The sequence below is a fragment of the Schistocerca gregaria genome, chromosome 11, assembly GCF_023897955.1.
Source record: "Schistocerca gregaria isolate iqSchGreg1 chromosome 11, iqSchGreg1.2, whole genome shotgun sequence".
Taxonomy (NCBI): domain Eukaryota; kingdom Metazoa; phylum Arthropoda; class Insecta; order Orthoptera; family Acrididae; genus Schistocerca; species Schistocerca gregaria.
The window spans coordinates 88,421,340-88,447,801 of NC_064930.1; the positions used below are offsets into that span (position 1 = coordinate 88,421,340).

Here is a 26,462-nt window from a genome sequence, read left to right on the forward strand (position 1 = left end):
CTGGGGGCGAAATCTGGGAACTCGTCGAGGAGCTTGACTGCCGGGTCGCTGCCGACTGTATCGACTATCACTGTGTACCGAGGTATGTAGGTCACTGGAAGCCATGACTACTAACCGTACAGCTAATTCTTTCCTTAATTTTATTCTCAATGAAGTCACCTGCTTTTCCTCTTTTGCGATACTAACTATCTGCCAATAAGGACAATTTGTGAGACCCAAAGAGGAAGCGCGCTAATACCCTCTGCCACCGCCTCTTCTGTTGACACTTTCCACCTAGCAGTCAATGGATTGTGCCTCGTGGCATACGTCTGTCTCCGCTCTCTGTCCCTGCATATCGCTACAGCAGACAGTAAATCATCTGATGATGACAGTGAAATACTGAAAGCGGTAACTAACAATAAAAGCTTTTGATCGAGACTGCTTGCCTTACTGAAACTGAAATTATAAACCTATTTTCCAACCGTATTATCAAAAATCAATAAAAGTACAGCGTCGTTTGAGATGACAACAGCTGTAGCTCGATATCGTTGTTAGTTGTAAATTAGTTCAAAATTGAACAATAAACTCTGCAAGTGGCTAAATTAATTACTTTTCGAAAGAAGCAATAATAGGATTAACACCCTGCACCACCAGATTACAGTAATACTATACAACATCTGATGTATATATGTAATTAAAATCTCTAACATGGCAGACGTCAGCAACAGTGAAATTATGGAAGCCATAGGAATCGTACAGCCAACCAGTGGCACGTCAGATGTTTACTCATATTTTTACCTTGCTACTGACTGGTTTGATGCGGCCCGCCACGAATTCCTTTCCTGTGCTAACCTCTTCATCTCAGAGTAGCACTTGCAACCTACATCCTCAATTACTTGCTTGGTGTATTACAATCTCTGTCTTCCTCTACAGTTTTGGCCCTCTACAGCTCCCTCTAGTACCATGGAAGTCATTCCCTCATGTCTTAGCAGATGTCCTACCATCCTGTCCCTTCTCCTTATCAGCGTTTTCCACATATTCCTGTCCTTTCCGATTCTGTGTAGAACCTCCTCATTCCTTACCTTATCAGTCCACCTAATTTTCAACATTCTTCTATAGTACCACATCTCAAATGCTTCGATTCTCTTCTGTTCCGGTTTTCCCACAGTCCTTGTTTCACTACCATACAATGCTGTACTCCAGACGTACATCCTTTAGAAATTTCTTCCACAAATTAAGGCCGGTATTTGATATTAGTAGACTTCTCTTGGCCAGAAATGCCTCTTTTGCCATAGCGAGTCTGCTTTTGATGTCCTCGTTGCTCTGTCCGTCATTGTTTATTTTACTGCCTAGGTAGCAGAATTCCTTAACTTCATTGACTTCATGACCATCAATCCTGATGTTAAGTTTCTCGCTGTTCTCATTTCTACTACTTCTCATTACCTTCGTCTTTCTCCGATTTACTCTCAAACCATACCGTGTACTCATTAGACTGTTCATTCCGTTCAGCAGATCACTTAATTCTTCTTCACTTAGCAATGTCATCAGCGAATCGTACCATTGATATCCTTTCACCTTGTACTTTAATTCCACTGCTGAACCTCTCTTTTACTTCCAACATTGCTTCCTCGATGTTCAGATTGAAGTATAGGGGCGAAAGGCTACAGCCTTGTCTTACTCCCTTCTTAATACGAGCACTTCGTTCTTGATTGTCCACTCTTATTATTCCCTCTTGGTTGTTGTACATATTGTATATGATCCGTCTCTCCCCATAGCTTACCCCTACTTTTTTCAGAATCTTGAACAGCTTGCACCATTCTATATTGTCGAACGCTTTTTCCAGGTCGACAAATCCTATGAACGTGTCTTGATTTTTCTTTAGCCTAGCTTCCATTGTTAGCCGTAACGTCAGAATTGCCTCTCTCGTGCCTGATCGTCACCTAGCGCATTCTCAATTTCCTCTTCCATTCTTCTGTATATTATTCTTGTAAGCAGCTTCGATGCTCTTGCCGTCTTCGGAATTGTGTGGATGATGCTTTTCCGAAAGTCAGATGGTATGTCGCCAGACTCATATATTATACACACCAATCTGAACAGTCGTTTTGTTGTCACTTCCCCTAATGACTTTAGAAATTCTGATGGAATGTTATCTCTCCCTTCTGCCTTATTTGACCGTAAGTCCTCCAAAGCTCTTTTAAATACCGAGTCTAATACTGGATCCCCTATCTCTTCTAAATCGACCCCTATTTCTCCTTCTATCACATCAGACAAATCTTGACCCTCATAGCGGCTTTCAATGTATTCTTTCCACCTATCTGCCATCTCCTCTGCATTTAACAGTGTAATTCCCGTTGCACTCTTAATGTTACCACCGTTGCTTTAAATGTGACCAAAGGTTGTTTTGACTTTCCTGTATGCTGAGTCTGTCCTTCCGACAATCATATCTTTTTCGATGTCTTCACATTTTTCCTGCAGCCATTTCGTCTTAGCTTTCCGGCACTTCCTATTTATTTCATTCCTCAGCTACTTGTATTTCTGTATTCCTGATTTTCACGGAACATGTTTGTACTTCCTCCTTTCATCAATCAACTGAAGTATTTCTTCTGTTGCCCATTGTTTCTTCGCAGCTACCTTCTTTGTACCTATGTTTTCCTTCCCAACTTCTGTGATGTCCCTTTTTAGAGACGTCCATTCCTCTTCAACTGTACTGCCTACTGCGCTATTCGTTATTGCTTTATCTATAGCGTTAGAGAACTTCAGACGTATCTCGTCATTCCTTAGAACTTCCGTATCCCACTTCTTTGAGTATTGATTCTTCCTGACTAATGTCTTGAACTTCAGCCTTCTCTTCACCACTACTATATTGTGATCTGAGTCTATATCTGCTCCTGGGTACGCCTTACAATCCAGTATCTGATTTCGGAATCTCTGCCTGACCATGATGTAATCTAATTGAAATCTTCCCGTATCTCTCGGCCTTTTCCAAGTATACCTCCTCCTGTTGTGATTCTTGAACAGTGTATTCGCTATTACTAGCTGAAACTTGTTACAGAACTCAATTAGTCTTTCTCCTCTTTCATTCCTTGTGCCAAGCCCATATTCTCCTGTTACCTTTTCTTCTACTCCTTCCCCTACAACTTCATTCCAGTCACCCATGACTATTACATTTTCGTCCCCCTTTACATACTGCATTACCCTTTCAATATCCTCATACACTTTCTCTATCTGTTCATCTTCAGCTTGCGATGTCAGTATGTATACCTGAACTGTCGTTGCTGGTGTTGGTCTGCTGACGATTCTGATTAGAACAACCCGGTCACTGAACTGTTCACAGTAACACACTCTCTTCCCTACCTTCCTATTTATAACGAATCCTACACCTGTTGTACCATTTTCTGCTGCTGTTGATATTACCCGATACTCATCTGATCAGAAATCCTTGTCTTCCTTCCAATTAACTTCACTGACCCCTACTGTATCTAGATTGAGCCTTTGCATTTCCCTTTTCAGAATTTCTAGTTTCCCTACCACGTTCAAGCTTCTGACATTCCACGCCCCGACTCGTAGAACATTATCCTTTCGTTGATTAATCAATATTTTTCTCATGGTAACCTCCCCCTTGGCAGTCCTCTCCCGGAGAACCGAGTGGGGGAATATTGCGGAATCTTTTGCCAATGGAGAGATCATCATGACACTTCCTCAACTACAGGCCACATGTCCTGTGGATACACGTAACTTGTCTTTAATGCAGTGGTTTCCATTGCCTTCTGCATCCTCATGTCGTTGATCACTGCTGATTCTTCTACCTTTAGGGGCAATTTCCAACCCGTAGGACACGAGATTGCCCTGAACATCCGCTCCTCCGCCCTCTTTGACAAGGCCGTTGGCAGAATGGGCTGACTTCTTATGCCGGAAGTCTTCTGCAGCCAATGCTGATTATTTATCAAAATTTAGCCAGTGGCGGGGATCGAACCCGGGACCGAAGACGTTTTTGATTATGGATCAAAGGCGCTACCCCTAGTCCACTTTTTTTTTCGCTACCCCTATACCACTTTTTCTTTTTTTTTTTTTTTTTTACCGGGACTCGAACCCGGGATCTGCTGCATACTTGGCAGACGCACTATCCATCTTTTTTTTATATATATAATAAGGAAGGGAAAAATAAACATGTGCTCCGATTTGTAATGAAAAGAGAGTGAACATAGTATTTATGAGTTCTAGCCTGCCGTTGCGCAATATAAGAAAAGAAAGGAAATGTCTTCTTGAGGTGCACAAAAGACTATCACATCATTGTCGAAAGGAAAGTTGCTCCGCTGCTCTGCGAGAGAAGGAAAATGTTGAGAGGAAAATGGGAAGGAAAAAAAATGCCTTCTGCATTGGTGAGCATCTGAATAGTATCTTAAAATTCCGGCAAGAAATAAAGTCCCAGGAAGCAAATAGGATTCATACATACAGGCAACTGGCAACCTCTACTATCCAAATATCGTATTTGAAGCATTTAACCGTTAATTATGATTTTCAGCGTATTTCCAAATATCCTCCTGTAGTCACAATGTTGGCTTATGTTAAAGTGTTCAATTTCTATGTAAGAATAATAGTCTAGAAAAGTAGCATGCCTATTCTGCATAATAAACGATGCTGTGTGGCCCATGATCCACGTTGTGGCGTTGTTTTTTGCTCGTGGATACCTCAGTTTTTGTGGCTGAGTGATCTCTAAAAGTTCTACACCACTGGGCGTCGTACGGTCTATCACTGACAATCGTTGACGAAGAAATGTTGTAATTTCTTCTGCATGTCCGCAAGTGAACCTATGAAGGAGCGTATCGACTCTTCCGCATGCGTCACAGTTGGGCGTTGGTTGAAGGCCTATTTTATGTAGCTTTTCATTCGTTGCTACTTTATCGTTGACTGTGAGATACCAGTCTGCTATGACGCGTGATGGTAACATATCGTTGTGCACATTCCACCATATTATACTCCAATATGTATGTGGATATTTTTCTTCAGACGATTCCTGTGGTTTGTTGTCATGAGAAGGTCGTAAAGCTTCCTGTTCGTCAGGCTTCCTGTATCGACGATGTCGTGTCGAATGTAGCTCATTTCCATGTAGTATAGTCGCACATGTCGGTAAGAAAGTGGAATGCCGGCGATATTAGCGGGTGGGTCCAAGCTATGAGGTTTCCACCGCTGAATAAGGTTTCTGATGAGACTGGTCCTCCGGTTACGAAACTCCTTCCTGATGCGATTTAGGAGCAGGGTGACACATTTTTTGTGTACTTTAATGAAGTTAAGGCCACCTTTGGATGAAGGTAAGGTTAAGGTATCCAACTGAACTTTGAAAATATGCCCCCTAAAAATAAACCAACATAACGCTTGTTGTATACTCTTGGCTAGGTGGTCGGAGATTGGAAGAATTTGCGCCAAATAATTCATCTTCCTCGTAATGGCGATCTCGATGGTCTTAACTTTCTGTAGTATGTTCAAGTCACGGTAGGAGTGAAGCATCAAAGCAGCACGTAATTTATGAAGCATGTGTGACCAGTTCTTCGTCAGGAAATTGTCTGGTTTGGCTTCAAAAGTAACACCGAGTGTTGTGTGAGAATCCTTTTCCTTGCACCAGGTAACATGGGATATGTCGCCGATACCGCCACCGATTTGCAAAACTGTGGTTTTAGTTCTATTGAGTATTGCTCCTGAAAGAAACGTGAATGTTTGTAGAAGAGTTGCTGCTGACAGAAGTTGTTGCGATGATGACACAGTTACGCATATATCGTCAGCATATGCAATGCATGGGATAGTGACAGACTCGACACTAAGCCCGATTTCGCTATGCACTAAGTTGTTCAGGAGCGGCTCTACTGCAATGGCGTACAAAATCATTGAGAGAGGACATCCTTGGCGGATGGACTGCTCGATGGAAACTTCTTTTGTAAAATGGCCATTAATGAGAATCCGTGAAGAGGCGTTTGTAGTAAGTTTGCGAATTAATTCTATGAGATGAGGTCCAAATCCTAGTTTCTTCATGCTTTGAAAGAGGAAATCATGACGTACACGGTCATAAGCCTTCTCAAAATCTAGAAAGATGAGAGCGCCCTGTCCTTTAGTTTCAGCATATGAACAGATGATGTCCCTCAAATCGCAGGCAGCTGAGATTGCACTTCGACCTTGCACTGCACTGTACTGGTAACTGCCTAAAACCTTGTACATAACGGTTTGCATCCTTTGCTTAATCGATCTGGTGATTATTTTGAAGTCGGCATTCAGGCGTGTGATAGGTCCCATGTTTTCGACCTTCCTGCTGTTCCCTTTTTTCGGTAAGGGCAGGATGATACCTTCCGTAAATGCCTTGGGTATGACTTCCAGGTGCCAGAGTTCATTCGCTATCTCGAGGAGTGTCGGACCGAGGACGTTCCAGTATCGCTGGTAAAACTCAGCGCTGAGACCATCAGGTCCTGGTGATTTCCCTTTCTTTCCACTGTGAACCGCCAGTCGGATTTCGTCCTGTGTGAAAACAGATTCCAAATTTGCTTTATCCTGTTGTGACAAGCGACAGCTCAAGGTCCTAAGAAAATCCTCGCACGAGTGTTCATCAACGAGTTGCTTCTTGTAAAGTTGACTATAATAGTCGTAGACGTGCGAGATGATGTCACGTTGCTTCGTGATGGCATTCTCAGCGTGATCAACGACGGCTTCAATCAACATGGCTTTACACCGTTTCGTCGTTCACAGAATGTGATACAGAGAGGCCCGTTCTTCGGCGGCAACGTCCTTAGGGTGGGCTCGCACGATGATGCCATGCCTTCGTTGGCGTTGTATCGCCGTGATTTTCGCTTTATATCGTTTGATCTTTACGTCGATGTCTCGAGAAGGATTGTTAGTGCGATTGTACAGTTCTCTCAAACAGCGATAATAAAATTCAATAGTCTGTTTCTGACAAAAGCTTTTTTGTCGGGCGTAGCTCATGACGGTCAGGCGTAATTTAGGCTTAGCACACTGAATCCACCACTGTAGAACGCTAGCGTAACGACGTCGGTGCCGCTGGAGCTGTTGCCACGTTAAGTTCACCTCCTCTTCAAGTTGGGCATCCTGCAGAAGGCTGACATTCAATTTCCAGCAGCCCTTCCCGCGGTAAATTTGCTGGCGGTGTAGGTTGAGGTAACACTGATATGCACAATGGTCGGAGATATTGACAGGAGCTATGTCACAGTTCACAGTGTGTCGCTGGAGGGCCTCGGATACATAGATCCTATCCAGCCGACTGGCAGAATGACTGGTTGCGAAGGTGTACGCTACCCGTTCACCGTGCAGTTGTTCCCATGTATCGTGAAGACGCATGCCATGAATTAAATGTTCAAGTTCGATACATCTGTTCGTGTTAGGAGTTTGGTCTCTGTCATTGAGCACACAATTGAAGTCCCCACCAAGGATGAGATGTTCACGATAACCGCTAAGAAGAATGGGAACCTCGGTTTTATAAAACTTTGAACGATCTCTCTTATGAGTGCTACCTGAGGGGGCGTACACGTTAACAATCTGCACACCATTCACTCGAAGAGAAATGCCACGACCACTGGGCAGCCGCTGCACATCCGTAAAGGGTATACCGTCGCGCAGAAGGATGGCAGTGCCTACAGCATCCTGAAGATTGATGTTATCAATAAGAACGTAACCGGGCACTTCTAAGGCTGTGACTACCTCCTGTAGGAGGGCAATGTCAGCGCTGGTACCATACAAGAAATCATTTAGCGAACGGAGTTTCACCGCACTTTGAATTCTATTGACGTTAAGTGTGGTAATGTTGTAGGTTTGGCTGTCACCCATGATGGTTCAGAGGATAATGAGCTCTGAGTTTCGCATCGTCCTTCTCTCCGCCTTTGAACCAAACACGTTGGTAACGTTTGGAGTACGAACGAAATGTCAAAACCAATAACGGGCCAGGGAGGGGAAGATCGCAGCGCGATGGCCATGCGCGAGAGCAGCTACTGCTGCATCTCCTCGTTCTGCTGCCACCACGGCTCATTGCTGTCGGGGTGCTGCGCGGTGCGCGCGCCGCCCTGCCCGCCACCGCCGGCTGAGTCTGACAACGTGGTCGCATCCGCCTGGCCACAACGCGGGGCTGCGACTGACGTCAGCGAGTTCCTGCGGGAGCGCTGCTGCAGCTGCTCGCTGCTCTGCTCGCTCTTCCTCTTGGCCGTTACGGTGCTCTGATCCCTTTCAGCGCTCAGTAGTGCCTTCAGGTGTTTGGTTTGTTCACGAATGCGTTCTTGCCTCGCGGTGTTCTCACAGCGCACGGAGCAAGAAGATTGAGGTTCAGTCTCGCTGCCACTTTCTGACATGTGTACGGGTCCTAAATCATTCGACTTTTCCTCTTTGCTACTATTCCCTTTGCTCCTCCTTCGGCGGCCTTTCTTCGTGCCTGCTACAGTCTCTACCGATAGGGGTGGTTCAGGCAAACTGGTCTGCACCCGCTCCTGTATCTCACACGGCTTAGTTTCAGAGGTGGCTGGCGCATCGTTGGTATCCAGCGGTAACTGCCCCGGTGAGGATGACGGTGCCGAATCGACGTCCGTCGTACCGCGAATGTCTTTGGCAGTGCATTCCACCTGAACTGGCATCTCCGCCTCGCTGACATGTTCCGGCTGCCGGGGTGGTGGTACAGTCCCCGCGACCACCTCACTCAATAGTGGTACTAGCTTTTCAGTACCGTCTGCAGGACGTTCCCGTGGAAGTTGAAATGGACGTCTACGTGTACAGTTCATCCGCAGATGTTCAGTCGAATGGCAGATCGAACAGGTAGGGGGTTGACCAATGTAAGTTACCTGTGCACGACAGCCGCCAATGGCAACATACGAAGGTATATACTTTTTCAAATCTACACGTACACTGCGCACCCCGCTGTTAACTTGGTAGCGATAGGCACTCGACCATTTTTCATTTGTAACTGACAAAACAGCGCCGTACAGTGACAGAGAACGTGCAATCAGATCATTAGGGCACTCAGGTGGCACATTAAATACCCTGACGGTTCTTACTCCGTATCCCGAAGGCACGATTTGGACATTACTAATACTGCCATCATTATGACGGAATGGTCTCATACCAACATGCTCATCAGCGAATTTGTCGTAAGTGTCACTCGAAATAAATTTGATAAATAACGAGTACTGCACGAAGTCCAACTGGAATGTGTCGACTATATCTTCAGGCAATTTCAAATCCTCAAAGATAGACTCATGAATTTCAAACGCCGTCGGTCGCAAGGCAGCGCGATCGAAAACACACTGAACGCTGTTCGCTCTGTTAATTGTCGACATCTTATTTACAACAGTTATACAGAAACAAACGTTAACAGCGCTCGCACACGCTGCTCAGCTCTCCACCTCAGCACTGCTCGCGACGTAAACACTGGCCCGCGCTACCGCCCGTCACCGCGCGATGTGCACTGGCCGAGTGCCGGAACACGACTATTCTAGACCACAGGTTTTAATACAAGAGTTTATAGGAGTTTCAATCTGCTGCCTGAGCCTTTTTAGCCTCTGAAGATGTCTCCAGCATTTGGAGGCGAAACGTTAGAGACGTTTCCATTTCTTTATTTTTTTTCATTTTTTTATTTATTTATGTTTTTTTTTTTGTTGAGTCGTATGTCTTCTTATTTGTTCGATGTGGTCCACTACAAATTCCCCTCCTATGCCAACCTCTTTACCTGAGAGCAGCACTTGCGACCTAACTCCTCAGTTATTTGCTGGATGTACTCTCCAATTTTTTACCATGGAATTCATTCCGTGATGTCTTAGCAGATGTCCTATCATCGTGTCCCTTCCACATATTCCTTTCCTCTTCCATTCTGCGCAGAACCTCCTCATTCTATACTTTGTAAGTTGACTTAATTTTCAGCATTCGCCTGTAGTACATCATCTCAAATGCTTTGATTTCTCTTCTTTTCCGGTTTTCCCACGGACCATGTTTCACTACCATTCAAGGTTCTGCTCCAAAACGTACATTCTCAGAAAATTCTTCGTAAAATTAAGGTCCATCTTTGATGCTAATAGACTTCTCTTGGTCAGGAATGCTTTTTTTCGCCGGTGCTAATCTGCTTTCGCTGTCCTCCTTGCTCTATCTGTCATTTGTTATTTTGCTGCCTAGGTAGTAGAATTCCTTAATTTGATATACTTCGTGAGAATTAATCCTGATGTTATGTTCATCTCTGTTCTCATTTCTGCTACTTCCAACTCCTTTCGTATTTCTTCGTTTTTTTTCTCAACCCATATTTTGTACTCATTTAGACTGTCCATTCCATTCAGCCCATCATGTAATTATTCTTCACTTTCACTTTTAGGATAGCAATGTCATCAGCGAATCGTATCACTCATGCCCTTTCAACTTGAATTTTAATCCCACTCCAGAACCTTTCTTGTATTTCCATCATGTACGTACTGAAAATACGAGCGAAACACTACATCCCTGCCTACATCCTTTTTAATCCGAGCACTTCATTCTAGGTCATCCACTCTTATTGTTCCCTCTTGGCTTTTGTACATATTGTGTATTACCTGTCTCTCTCTACAGCTTACCCCTGTTTGTCTCAGAATTTCTCACACTTTGCGCCATTTCACATTGCTCAACATCTTTTTGAGGTCGACAAATCCTATAAACGTAACTTTATTGTTCTTTAGTCTTGCTTCTGTCACGGACAGCAACGTCGGAATTGCCTCTCTGTTGCATTTACCTTTCCCAAGGACAAATTGATAGTCATTTAACTCATCCTCAATTTTCTTTTCCGTTCTCCAAATATATTATTCTTGTCAGCAATTTACATGCATAAGCTGTTAAGCAGACTGTTCGATAATTGTCGCACTTGTCAGCTCTTGCAGTCTTAGGAATTGTGTAGATGATATTTTTCCGAAAGCTAGATGGTATGTCGGCGGACTCATACATTTTACACACCAACATGAATAGTCGCTTTGCCGCCAGTTCCCCCAACGATTTTAGACATCCTGATGGAAAGTTATCTACTCCTTGTGCCTTATTTGATCTTAAGTCCTCCAAAGCTCTTTTAAATTCTGATTCTATTACTGGATCTCCTATCTCTTCTAAATCGACTCTTCTTTCTTCTTCTATCACATCAGACAAATCTTCCCTCCTCATGGAGGCCTTCAATGTACTCATTCCATATATCCACCTCCTCCTCCTTTTTTGACGGTTAAATTCCCACTGCACTCTTAATATTACCACCCTTTGCTAACAATTTCACTCAAGATTGCTTCGACTTTCTTATGCGCTGGCTCAGTCTTTCCAACAATCATATCTTTTTCGATTTTTGCACATTCTTCAGGCAGCCATGTCGTCTTAGCTTTCCTACACATCCTGTCTATTTCATCTCTCAGTGACTAGCATTTCTGTACTCCTGAATTTCCCTGAACATTTTTGAACTTCCTTCTTTCTTCACGGGTAATAAAAGAAATACTTCAGTTATTTATTTTAATTCACATAGTTTCTTTGCAGTTACTTTCTTTGTACCAATGTTTTTCTTTCCAACTTTTAATATTGTCCTTTTCAGAGATAACCATTCCTTTTCAAGTGGGCTGCCTACTGGATTATTCCTTGTTGCTGTACCCATAGCCTTGCAGATCTCCAAGAGTATCTCGTCATTCCTTAGTACTTCTGTATCTGACACATTTGCGTATCGATTCTTTCTGACTTATCTCTTAAACTTCAACGTAGTGTTTATCATTACTACATTGTGATATGAGTCTATATCTGCACCTGCGTATGCCTTACAATCCACTATATCCTTTTTGGAATTTCTGTCGGACCATGATGTAATCTAACTGTAGTTACCCATATCACCCAGCCTTTTCCAATTATACATCCTCCTCTTGTGATTAAGAGTATTCGCTATTACTAGCCGAAATTTATTACAGAACTGAGTTATTCTTTCTTCTCTCTCATTCCCTAACGCAACCCCACATTATCCAGTAACCATTTCTTCCACTTTTACCCCTACAACTGCATTCCTGTCTCTCATATGTATTGACGTTTCATCGCCCGTTACGTACTGTATTACCCTTTCAATACTTTCATATACTTTTTCTGCCATCTTAAGCTTCCGACGTCGGCATGTACTATCCGATCTATCGTTGTCGGTGTTGGTTTGCTGTCGATTGCGATAAGCGTAACTGTATCGCTGAACAGTTCACTGGAACACACTCTCTGCTCTAACTTCCTAAAGAATCCTACTCCCGTTATACTGTTTTCTGCTACTGTTGATGTTACCATAACAGCAGGCAAAATACGACCGTCCCGCCCCACAGCACAACCCATGGATAGTGACCTGCAACAGTGCCTGGTCACCTACACAGCCCTGTACGACGATCCCCAATCGACATTCGAAACCTGTACTCGCCGGTGAACACAAGCCCAGTCCACTGATTCACGTTCCGTTTCACGTGTCCCCTTAGCCAATATCTTCGCACTACAAGGTCCCAGGTTGTTTTTTTATTGTTGTTCGTAGAGGTCGCCTAGAGACCAAATTCATTGAGTGAAAATGGCTACTTACTGACTGTGACGACGATCCTCCGTGTTGACACCAAACAGAGGGGGTACTTTTACAAATAGAGACTCCAGCGAATCACAAGCGGAACTGAGCCCACAGGGTTCTACCTCCATGATACAGAGGCCCCTGGATAGGACCAAAATTTCCTGCAGCTACTTCCTTAATTACCTTGGTGTCTCCTCTTCCTGTCACTGTCATTTATGCACCACTGCGCGGACCTGTAAAAGTCGTTTGCTTCTATTCTAAATCAACTGCACTACATTCCTGCAAAAACCTGTGGAGCAAATGTAGACAAACAAAACAATGCTGCAATTTTTCTTTGTTGCTGAGCTGTCGCGTATTGTGCTAAAGCATGGGAGAATGGCACTCATGCAGTTAAGACGTAAGGAGCCATGTTGACTATTAATGACATTGCTACAACAGCCCCCACTTAGGGGTTGCATGTTATGTCAAATTTTGTCTCTGATAATCTCACAATCAAGGATGCCACTGTACTAATTCCTAAGACAGAGTGCAATAAATATTCAGTCCAACTGAGTAAGGTAGCGCAGTATGGTCTTTCTTGTCATGAAAGACCAAGATTCAGCCTCATCCAAATGGCACAAGAGAGACATGGCAACCTCTTGAAAACGGGGTATTATAGTGGAAGCGCTGCTCATGATTATGGCGCCAAGGTGCAGACGGTGAGCCATGTTGTGGGGGAGTGCCCACTCCATGCCTTTGAAGGCTTGTCCAGTCATATTTCTGGCTGCTTGCTTGTATGTGAATTCTTGTATTTCATCAGAAATGATCAATTGTCCAGAATATGTTAGCAGACTCCCATACGAGCCGTAATGTACGCAACAATTCCTGTCTGACACCTCGATTCGTCTCTAATGGGCTGGCGACCTCTATCAATGGGAAACGTAAGAGCTGGAGTAGGGCAAGTTGAGTTTAGGTTTCACTATTCTAGTCTACAAAATACAGTCAAGTTTCAGAATATCATCTGTCACATAAGCTGACTCCATTTTATTTTGAAAGGTTGAACAACATGAAATGGAACATGACAACGCTGCAAACAGATGATCTGAGGCATCATATCCTGTCCCAGTCAGTGCATGCTGTTCGACAAATCACAAGAGCCACGGTCGGCATGGTGAATTGTGCGTGGTGGCGTCCTGTTCAGTTTGTGGATAAACCTGGTGAGTATATTACTGGGAAGTTTGTTTTTGTTAAATATAGCGTAATGTGCTCATTTAGATTTTCTATAAAAACTCTCGTCGAAGTTAATCAACACATGGTGATGGAGTTGCACCGCATTTGAAAATTATGTCCTATTTAAAATGCATAGAAATAAAGACATAAGAACTAAATAATAATCACACTGGAGAAAAGAAACAGTTATCTAATCACAACCGATTGCACCTAACAAGAGAAGGGCGCCAACCTGGTCTCATATACGAGACGCAAACTTGCAAGGTGTGAGCCCCAGCTGTCTATGTTGCGCGGGGATTTGGACCGTGATTATGACTGTACGCAGGTAACACCTTCTCACCACATAGCTTTTTAACGCCCGTGTACCACTTGCTTCTGGCACGCTCCGCTGCGGTCGCCCATTGTCGGAGCTCGAACTACTGTACGGCACAGTGAGTAGGAGGTTCGTGTTTATAGTGCCGGTGAACCGACAAGCGACAGTGTGGCACCACCAGGAGCAGTATGCAGTGACGGTCAAACTGCCACGTTTAAACGTCAGAGCTCGCGGCAGTTGTGACCGGTAAGCGTCGTTGTATGTGGCTATTCGACCAGCTCTTACACGAGCCAAAAGAAACTCTATGAGCGTTTCTTTGTGCTACTGTTTGTACCTTGCGATTTAGTAGCGGCAGTCATAGAGAAGACCCGTTAAATGGAGAGAAGAATCATTGATTGACGTTAGACTATTCTTTATGAGAGGATGGCGGTGACAATGATGACGATACCTTTCACCACAATCATTTTCTTCAAACAACTTCATTGGCACAATGCGACAGAGATGTAAAATCACGAACTGACTGTTTAGGAAGCTTGCTTTGAAGAGGTAATATTGTCAGAATTCACCTTGCCTCTGTGCGTGACTGAGATCTCTCTCTCTGTGTGTGTGTGTGTGTGTGTGTGTATGTTTTATAAAAAACTGCTGCAGAATATGTCCTAAAATATTGCTAAACAATGTCGACCATATATGCGCATGGCATTGAAATACTATCTGCCCATATTGCTTACCAGTTTTTCACGTTAAATAACGTGTGTTCAGCTTGAAGAACAAAGTTTCGAAACACGTGGGGCAGACGTGACCGGCTCCACACACGTCTTCCCACACTTGCGACGTGAAGCGGGTATGAGGGCTCTGGACGTCACCCCGCTGCACAGTACTCTCCACTCGCGCATCAGGCAGCTGCTGTGGGGCGGAGCCAGCGGCAGGCAACCTGCACCTACAGAACTCTAAAAACTCTGCATTCAAGACGCCTAAAATGAGTATTATCTTAAGTGTGGCCATGTATTTTAAGAGAGGACAGGTGTTGGGTATCTAGGGTTGAGATCTTGCAAGTGCAAATTTTTCTCCTTACAAAAGAAGGTTCACTTAGTTACGTTTATGTGGAGGGTTACAAGTAATAAACAAGATGGCTGAGGACAGATTTCATTCTATGTCAGATAAGGAGAGATCATGATAACACAGCAGTAGAGCACACCGCCTCTAGCCTCGACAAGGGCCCGACAAAGAGAGTCCACGAGTCTCTCCAGTTGCGTCGTGGTCAGCTGACGTCACTCAACAAGTCCCGCAGAGCCGGCAGGTCTCAGGGACGGTGAGACCGCCGCTGTCCACAGACATTTCCTGTGAGGCTCAGACCGGATGGCTCAGTGGCCATGTGGGCTGAGTGGTCGTCCAGCTAGGAGCGTGTCCGCGCGGCTCTGTGAACACGGCTGCTGTCTTGGGAGCGTGTCCAGGATACTCAGCATGGAGGTGGCGGAGAGGTCCGGATTAAAAAGTCACTATGCGATGTGATGCGATCTAGACTGCTCGCTCACTAAACTTCAGCACAGATCTCTGACACGTGACGTTTTAAGACTCTCGTTCATTGCCGTTGCGATAAAAGTGACATTGCTTGATGGTACTGTAACTTTTACGAAATTTTTAGACCTTTAATGCCATACGCTACAGAGCATACGGGGATCCACTATACGATGCCAACACCAGCAGAACAGACACTAAGAGTCGCAAGAAACGACAGAGCCCGTGCCCTTAGAAATAGTCTAAAGTGCACATTTATTTACTTCTTTATGCGTTTATTCCACCTGATAAACTTAAGGCATTAGCGCACTCTCTTACATATAACCTGACATCTCAGTAAGTCAACATTATGACATGTGAAGTACACGAGCAGCACGCGGTAGTGATAATTTCTACTACCTATACTAACAGTAACAACAACAACAATGGAGACACATAAGAACACACGTTTCTCTTGATGGGACAACTGCTGATACACATCCCCAGTGATAAAATCAACTGCTGATGTACAATTTTGCAACTGTAGCAGGTATTATCACTGATGGCAGAAATTAATGTGTGGGGTTTCATACTATTCCACATGTTATGCTTTATATCGGAATACACATACTACAAAAATTGTCGCTCTGCATCTTTAAGTTGACTTAGATGTAAAACAGTGTAAAACATCGATTTTTGCAGCAACTGTTTTAAACTGTAGATGGATTACTTTTACATGTTTGTTCGCCTTTCTTTTACCAAATTACATAATGATAAAAATATCAAAACTCCAATTACATAACATTAGGGCTTCAGTACAAACAGTCGTGATTGCACACGAAGTTTGGCCTTGGAGCGGAGTGCAAGAGAGGGGAGTCCCTTTCTCTCTCCCTCTGTCGCTGTTTGTTTTATCTTTCAACCGTCTGTAGCTACCGAAATCTCTCGCTTTTCCACGGGAGGTATGCTTCGAAAAGAATCGAGACACATGAAAGTTCCATGTGGGATTACGCCCTGTTGAGGCCCTCGTTAATACTCGTACTTCCGTATTTATGGGAAGAATTGTCCGGTTATCTATGTCTAGAAGTCGAAATCTATCGTTTTCTCAATCGTGCTCTTCGATTGTGTGGCACACCTAGGGCCAGATATAAGCTCAGATGTCAGTTGAATTTCGATGAAGAGTGGATTCAAGTTTAAGAGAATGGTCTGGAAAAACATAACGCGGAAAGAAGTGGGACACTAAAGTGCAAAAGCAATCACGAAATGCACTTAAATTTCTCGTGGGCTGCAGATATTACGCGGATGAATACCACACAGGCAGTTCATTTGAACAGGAATGGACACCAATAAAAAGGGCATCATAGAAATTGGACAAACAAAGATAGATATAAGGAGCTAACGGAAAAGAAACATTGGGAAACAGAAAAAACACAGCAATTGATCAGCAAATGTAGAAGATACAAAAACGTTCGGAGGAACACAGGGATACAGCTGTATAATTCACTTGGGCACGAAGTAAGTAAGGGTAGATGGGAAACCAATGCGAAGTGACTGTTGCAAAATGTGAAGACACAGAATAAGAAATGGTTGTCTGAAAGATTTATTCAGTGTACAGAATATTCAAAAGAACATGTACAGAATACTCAGAAGAACAACTTTAAAAGTGAGGACATCAGCTTTCAGAGTGCAATGAGAATTCCACTGTCAAATGCAGAGGAGGGTGCGGGTACGTGGAGAGAGTGAACTGAAGCCGTCTACGAGGGGAAGGACTCGTCTGATGACTTGACAGAAGAAGAAATGAGAATCACAACGGAAGACACTGGAGATCCCACATAAGAGCCAGAGCTTAACACAGCCTTGGAAGAATCCTAAGGAAGTGCAATCCGACGACAAAGGAAGTAGGTTACAGTACGCTTGTTCGCCCACTGCTCGAATACTGCTCAGCAGTGTGGGATCCGAACCAGATAGAGTTGATAGAAGAGATAGAGAAGATCCAACGGAGAGCAGCGCGCTTCGATACAGGATCATTTAGTAATCGCGAAAGCGTTACGGAGATGATAGATAAACTCGAGTGGAAGACTCTGCAGGAGAGACGCTCAGTAGCTCGGTACGGGCTTTTGTTAAAGTTTCGAGAACATACTTTCACCGAAGAGTCAAGCAGTATATTGCTCCCTCCTACGTATATCTCGCAAAGAGACCATGAGGATAATATCAGAGAGATTAGAGCCCACACAGAAGCATACCGACAATCCTTCTTTCCACGTACAATACGAGACTGGAATAGAAGGGAGAACCGATAGAGGTACTCAGGGTACCCTCCGCCACACACCGCCAGGTGGCTTGCGGAGTATGGATGTAGATGTAGATGTAGAAGGGAGAAGCGATAGGTAACATACCTTCTGAATTTCCGAAATCATTGGCGAAAGTGTCAACCAAGAATTATTGAAGTTGGTTCCTAGAATACACTCCTGGAAATGGAAAAAAGAACACATTGACACCGGTGTGTCAGACCCACCATACTTGCTCCGGACGCTGCGAGAGAGCTGTACAAGCAATGATCACACGCACGGCACAGCGGACACACCAGGAACCGCGGTGTTGGCCGTCGAATGGCGCTAGCTGCGCAGCATTTGTGCACCGCCGCCGTCAGTGTCAACCATTTTGCCGTGGCATACGGAGCTCCATCGCAGTCTTTAACACTGGTAGCATGCCGCGACAGCGTGGACGTGAACCGTATGTGTAGTTGACGGACTTTGTGCGAGGGCGTATAGTGGGCATACGGAAGGTCGGGTGGACGTACCGCCGAATTGCTCAACACGTGGGGCGTGAGGTCTCCACAGTACATCGATGTTGTCGCCAGTGGTTGGCGGAAGGTGCACGTGCCCGTCGACCTGGGACCGGACCGCAGCGGCGCACGGATGCACGCCAAGACCGTAGGATCCTACGCAGTGCCGTAGGGGACCGCACCGGCACTTCCCAGCAAATTAGGGACACTGTTGCTCTTGGGGTATCGGTGAGGACCATTCGCAACCGTCTCCATGAAGCTGGGCTACGGTCCCGCACACCGTTAGGCCGTCTTCCGCTCACCCCCAAACATCGTGCAGCCCGTCTCCAGTGGTGTCACGACAGGCGTGAATGGAGGGACGAATGGAGAGGTGTCGTCTTCAGCGATGAGAGTCACTTCTGCCTTGGTGCCAATGATGGTCGTATGCGTGTTTGGCGCCGTGCAGGTGAGCGCCACAATCAGGACTGCATACGACCGAGGCACACAGGGCCAACACCCGGCATCATGGTGTGGGGAGCGATCTCCTACACTGGCCGTACACCTCTGGTGATCGTCGAGGGGACTCTGAATAGTGCACGGTACATCCAAACCGTCATCGAACCCATCGTTCTACCATTCCTAGACCGGCAAGGGAACTTGCTGCTCCAACAGGACAATGCACGTCCGCATGTATCCTGTGCCACCCAACGTGCTCTATAAGGTGTAAGTCAACTTCCCTGGCCAGCAAGATCTCCGGATCTGTCCCCCTTTGAGCATGTTTGGGACTGGATGAAGCGTCGTCTCACGCGGTCTGCATGTCCAGCACGAACGCTGGTCCAACTGAGGCGCCAGTTGGAAATGGCATGGCAAGCCGTTCCACAGGACTACATCCAGCATCTCTACGATCCCGTCTCCATGGGAGAATAGCAGCCTGCATTGCTGCGAAAGGTGGATATACACTGTACTAGTGCCGACATTGTGCATGCTCTGTTGGCTGTGTCTATGTGCGTGTGGTTCTGTCAGTGTGATCATGTGATGTATCTGACCCCAGGAATGTGTCAATAAAGTTTCCCCTTCCTGGGACAATGAATTCACGGTGTTCTTATTTCAATTTCCAGGAGTGTATATGAGAATGGTGGTATACCATTACACCCAACCATGAAGATGAGCAGATACTCGCAGGCCCCTATAGCAGAACTAGCATAACACCTCATTTATGGAATTTGTCGACAGGAACAATATATACAGAGGAATGGAAAAGGTAATAGAGGATATGATAGATGACCATCATTTTAACTGTCAGAAGGCTAGTAGCAGGAGAGGGCTTTGTAAGTGATGAGAGAAACAAAACTTGGAAAATAAAATTGCCACATTCATAGGCCCTGTAGACCTGCAAAAAGCATCCGGAAATGTAAAATTCTGCACGAGTTTCGAAATATTGAGAAAAATACGAGTATGTTGCAAAGAAAGACGGGTGATACTATAAGGTAACCTGTTACTACGTGTTATTACGTTATTATTGGGAATGGAAATGCTTATTGATTGTGAAATTAACGTGAGAAGATTAGGGTCGCCACCGACTCTAACCATACAACTAATCGAAGGTTTGGCCTAGTAGGAAAATAAATTAATTTGATCACAGACCAAAAACACATAAAAATACGTACGTCGTGATATCGCTCATAGGGAATGCGATGCAATTAATAGTATCTATCGTGCACTGTCCACGAGAATCAACGTTTTAAAATAAAATAGCACATCCATGAACACTGTGCAGAAGATCAGCTCCCAGCAACACGCCTGAAAGTAAGACTTAATGTAAAGAATTTGTTTTAAAATAAATTGTTTTAAAACAAATCACTGGACCCGTGCGTAAGGAAACGCGTTGGATGTGCTAACAGGAAAGCTACCAGGTGGGTGGCTTAGATGCAAAAACGTATCCTCGGAATGCAAGAGAAAATTGTGTATAAAATCATTTATTCCTAAGATATGGATGTGAGGCATGTACATAATTTCTGATAACATTAAATCCTAAAACATTAACGAAAAGCATCGATACATACACCGTTATAATCTACATCTAAAATCATTGGCTTGAATCATTCATACAACTGCCGATGCTTGACAACTGATCGCAATAACTCGTGAAGCAGTACACGTTTCGCGGTACACCCGCCTGCCCACGTGGTTTGAGAGGACGCAGTTTCTAGGTATCGTGGCCAACTTGCAACAATATCACATCACACAGTCATGAACAGTTAACATTCTCTAAAACAAACACGAGATCGGAGAGTTGGTGGTGACGGTAGCCCAAGAAACTCTAATGTTCAACCATGTGGTTGGCTCCCCATGGGCGAAAATTTACGAGAAGACAAAGCTATTAATATTTAGAAAAATGAAAACTTATACAGGCACAGCTGAAGGCAAGCACACAAAATGGTTGAAATGGCTCTGAGCACTATGGGACTTAACATCTATGGTCATCAGTCCCCTAGAACTTAGAACTACTTAAACCTAATTAACCCAGTCATCACGAGGCAGAGAAAAAACAGACATTCATACAGGATCGAGTGCTCACTTCTTATCGACACCTTTGTGTGGCACTCTTCCGGTGGATCCAAGTCGGCTATAGAAATTTACTAACAGAAAAATGTGCCAAAGTTTTGCATTCCTTGCTGCGACAAGGCAAAGCAAAGCAAACTTTCAGAGTTGGAAAGCGAGACCAAAAGCTAAGAGCTCTCCCCTCGCCAAGTAAGAACGCGCCACGCGGTCAGTCTAACTCACCCTTCTTCGACTGGAGCACAGCTGTGGACGCTTCTGGTACAGGCGGCAGACTGCCTCCCTTTTTCATCTCCAGCCTCCTCCACGCTCCGTGTGGCCCAGAAAACCCAAGGATACCATTTCCGCCACCAACCTAACGCAGGTGGATTTCTCAGCAGTAGCGCAAACCTCTTTGCCTACTTGAGCACTTCGAGACTTCGCTATTCTGTACAATTGCTGCTGAATCTGTATCACCATCGCAGACTTTCTGCAGCAGACTATGCCACCGTATGGCAGCGTGACACACAACCACATTCATTGAATCACGCCACTATGAGAGTTATGAGTAAAGATAAACAAGGAAAATAACGAGAAATGCTAATGAAAATGAGCTACCAGACTAATGAATGGTGGCTACAGGACCCATTCAATACATACAAGAACCGAGAGGAAACAAAAAGGCTACATGAACAAGAACAAAATGCTCTCCCATCTTCCTACCAAAGTGTTCAGTATGTTCCATTCTTCACCGATTCTGCTGAGAACCTCATCATTTCTTCTCTTATCAGTCCATCAAATGTTCGACATTCGTCTCTAGCACCACATTTCAAATGCTTAGATTCTCTTCTGTCCCAGTTTTCCCACTGCCCGTGTTTCACTTTCATAGAATACTGTGCTCCAAACTTACACTCTTAGTTACTCGTCCTCAAACAGAACCCGACATTTGCTTGGATAGATAAAAAAACTACTCACGCAGCAGCAGCAAGACACACATATAAAAGACTGCTGTGATTGGTAAGCTTTCGGGCCAGTGCCTCCTTCTTAAGGTAGAAGGGTTGAAAGGGAAGGAAGAAGAGTGAAGGATAAGGACTGGACTGGTCTTGGAAAAGGGGTAGATTTTGGGAAAGTCACCAATAACTGTGGGCCAGGGGAGACTTACTGTACGAGATGAGTAGGGAAGACTAAATGTTGGGGACTGCATCAGACGAGATGTGAAAACCCAAGAGGCTAATGGTGGAAGGCAAGGTGATATACACGACAGAGATTACTGCTATAACATTGATCACAAGTTATTGTGAGAAGGTAAGTACATTGTACATAACAGAGGTGGGATGAGGCGGTCAAAAATTCATGGGAAAGACAATGAAAGATGCAGGAAACTGAAACAGAGTAAAGCAAAGAGTAGTTACAGTGATAAGAAGCTGGGTGGCGAGAACCAAGGACATGTTGTAGAGTTAGTTCTCACCTACGGAGTCCTGAGAAACTAGTGTCTGGGAGAAGGAATCCTGGTGGTGAAACAGGCGCCGGTGTGACGAATGTCATGTTCTAGAGCATACTCTGCAGCAGGATATTGTGAGTTACCAGTGTATACCCTCAGCCTATGCCCATTCGTCCTAATTGATAATCTGATGGTAGTCGTGTCAATGTAGAAGGCTAAACAGTGTTTACGTAGTAGCTGGTATATGACTTGTATCTTTTCGCATCTGGCTCTACCTTTAATAGAATATGTTTTGCCGGTTACAGGGCTATTGTAGGAGGACACACTCTTGTTAACTCGAGATCAACGTTTTAGCAGTAGTCTCTGTCTTGTATATTACCCTACCTTCCACCTTTAAGCTCCCTAGATGCGGTCCCCAACATTCCTTCTCATCTTGTACTGTAAGTCACCTCTGACCTACGGTTCTGGGTGACTTTCCCAAAATCTACCCCTTTCCCCCTTTTCCTAGACCTGTCCAGTCCTTTTCCTTAACCCTTCTTCCTTCCGTTCAACCCTTTTACCTGCAGAAGGAGCCACTGGCTCCGAAAGCTTGCCAATCACAACAGTTTCTGTGTGTGTTCTGACGCTGCTTCGTGAGTAGATTGTTTTATCTATCCTATTAAATAATTTTATCAATTATTGTTTGATTTCGTTGTTACAAAACTGACAGTTGATGTTAGTTGACTTCGTTTGGCCATGAACATCCTCTTTGAATGTTCGTCTCTAATTTTTATGTTATCTTTCATTTTTCCATTATGAGTTTGTCCTTGGTTAAAATGGCTCTGAGCACTATTGGACTCAACTTCTGAGGTCATTAGACCCCTAGAACGTAGAACTAGTTAAACCTAACTAACATAAGGACATCACACACATCCATGCCCAAGGCAGGATTCCAACCTGCGAACGTAGCAGTCTCGCTGTTCCAGACTGCTGGGCCTAGAACCGCACGGCCACTTCAGCCGGCTACTTTGTCCTGAAGGTAGCAGAATTCTTTCAGTTCGTCTTGATCCTCGCCTACAATTCTGACCTAGACCTCATAATTTAATCTTTCTATGGTTTAGTCTTAATTGATAGAGTCTACCCATTAGATTGTTTATTCTACTCAACATCTCCTAGTGTTACCTCTGACTTCCATTGAGAACAGCAATGACATCAGCTATTCCTGTCACTGATAAACTTTCAACACGAATTTTAATTCCATTTCTGAACCCCATTCCGTCATTGCTTCTTCGATATACAGATTGAATCCTAAGGGCGATTAGATGTATGTCTTTTACCTTTCCTAACCTAATCTGTTTGTTATTGGTCTTCCTATTTTTTCCTCTTGTTTGATGTACAAATTGTACGTAACCCTTCTTTTCCTAGAGGTTACACCCATTTTCCTTAAAGTTTCGGAAATCCTGCAACATTTTAAATTATTGTACAATATTTATCTGACTACAAATCCTACGGACATGCCTAGATTTTCCTTAAGTCTCGCTTTAATCATCAATCGCCAACTGAGAAGTCCTACGCTGATGCCTTTATCTTTCCTAAAACCAAATTGATGGTCATCTAGCACTTCCTCAATCTACTTTTCCTCTTATATACATATTCTGGTCAGCAACTTGAGCGTGAGAGCTCTTCAGGTAATTGTGCGGATGTCCTCGCACTTATGTGTCGTTGAACATACAAAACTATGTGAATGATATTTTCAAGAGACACTGTTTATCTGGAGAACCAGTTTTAATAATAATTTGGTTCCAAAATTTCTGAACAGTTTTCGAAATTCCTAAGAACTCATTCATATGCCTTCCACATGATTTGATCGCGAGTCTTCCTAACCCCTGTTTGTTTCTGTATGCTGAGGAGGTAGGCATCTCGACGACCGCGGCTTTCCGTGAAGTCGACGAGGCCAACAGAGGACAAAGCAGCGTCGACGTGACCGCCACAGGATAAACTGATTCCCGCCGCTGAACACCACAGCCGACTCTGACCCTACACTATGCTGCTTGTGGTGTGGTGTCAGTGGTAGCCACAGATCTCAACCCAGGTTACATCGGTCTGTCTGTGATGGCTGGTGAACTTTTCAGCACTCTGTTGTCTCCACCCCAACCCGTGGCTATACATTCTGCAGTCGTTGACCTACAGCCACATGCCAATGTAATGTGTCGGTACGCTGCTCTGAAGTCACTCATGCCGAAGATTCGTTTTTTTTTTTTTTTTACAAAGTCATGAAAACGCACGGTTCTTCTACTTTGTCTTTTGCGAATTGCACTGAGGAATTCAAATAGCGTGAGGAACAGAACAAACATCATGTACACACATCATTCTCCATCTGCAGCAATGTCTTTTTTGTACTGAAAATAGGCTCGTATAAGAACGAAATGCGAAAAATCTGGCACAGGCATAAAAAAGCAGTTTTTTTCTTAAAGACGTCGTATCTGCCATTAACTGTAACACTATTCGTTTTCACGACTACATTTTCGATCCTATGCCCTTTATACAGGTATACAGCAATAACCGAAAAGTGAAGGACAGACGGCACGTATAGAACGCCACTATCATCCCATACATGATGCACTCATATTACAACAAATGCTAAAAACTGTACATCACTTGCATTGGGCCTCTGGAGGTGTGAAAATTTACGAATCTTCTGACGTGTGTATATCTCACTGTTGTCTCTGTATGTTGAGTCCCCTAACTCCGAGTGTACATCAACATTAGATGAGCTCAAGGATCATAGCATTGGCATAAGGCAAATTTATTGTTACTGATGTTAACATCACTAAAATGAATCCCCTCAAATCACTGTTCATGTTGTTTATATGACAACTGAGGCAGTTGGTAGGCAACATATTCACATGTCGTTTCTTCTTTGCTCTTAGCAGCGATTGTACATGCCACAGTAAACGTTTTATATCACAGTATCTAAATATCGTGTTAATATTTGTTAACAAAATTTGGTATTCTGTTTACGATACAAGCATTTGATGTAAAGAAATAAGAGAAGACATTTCTTTATTGTGATGGTGCGTAATAGTACATATGGTATCCATCGTCAAAGGCTTACAGTAGCTAGGCTGCTCATAAAAACATGGCAGTAATAATCATATACATAATTTTACATGTGTATCCTTTTACCAAATTAACATCACAAAGGCATAAATCGCCTTCAAAACAACTTTCGTACATGAATTGATCCACTGGACAAATAAAAAGAAAAAGGAGTACAAAAAGTGAGATAAAAACATGTGATGGGATACTTGTCACAAAATACAGAACATTATGTGTATCGCCATGTAATTCCAAAATGTAATGTTAATATGTAAGATAGTGTACCAGTACAAATGTAGTCATACATTTCCATGGTCCTTAGAACGTTTAGGCCGAGAATGGCTTTTTCAGCTACACTTGCAAAACACCTTACTCATTTTTTTACTGAATTATTAAGATCTATTACTTCTGTTAAAATAAATACACTCTAATTATAAAAACCTGTATGAGTGGACATAATTCTTCCTCATTTCTATACATATCATACAACTCACGGGAAACGTCGTAAAGACTACTCATATTATAAAACCAGCATAGATACGATCCTGTGCAAATCGTTACGTCCTATGCTTGTCAGTAGGTCAAAGTCAAACAGCCAAACTATACATCCTCATTAATGTTACTTTCTATTATTAACACATAAAACTGGCTAGAATTTATTTCAAGATCTCTTATTTCTTAAATCTGTCTTCTCGTTGGGCAAGCCGTGTGGGTGATTTTTGAAGTAGTTGTATAATTCCACTTCTTCAGATATTTTGATACTTCTACCCTTAGGTTAATTTTTATTACTCTATCTACGTTAGGTGGTGGTACTCCTCTCTCTTTGCTTGATGTGCTCTTTAAACTTGTCGCTGGAATATGAGCTTTGTAACGTCCGGTCAAGGTGTCCACGTAGCTCATACGATTACTGAAATTGCATATTGATCTAGTTTCTAAAGGTAAATGCTACCTCCATACACTTTGTGGGGGCAGAAAGTGAAAGCTGTGCTTCCTACAGAAGTCTGATCGACTGGCTTGTTCATCAGCGCGTCGTCTCCCGTCTTGTGCAGAACTGCAGGCCCAGGCGGCTATTTTCCGGGAACGCTTCTCCAGCTACTGGCGGGAATTGGCG

The 26,462-nt window shown here is 43.9% G+C and overlaps 1 long non-coding RNA gene across 1 annotated transcript; it reads left to right on the top strand.

The window, feature by feature from the left end:
• Positions 1–26,462, top strand: LOC126295088 (uncharacterized). Its single transcript, XR_007552378.1, has 3 exons — positions 1–82; positions 13,553–13,713; positions 26,401–26,462. It is a non-coding gene; the product is annotated as an uncharacterized LOC126295088 (long non-coding RNA).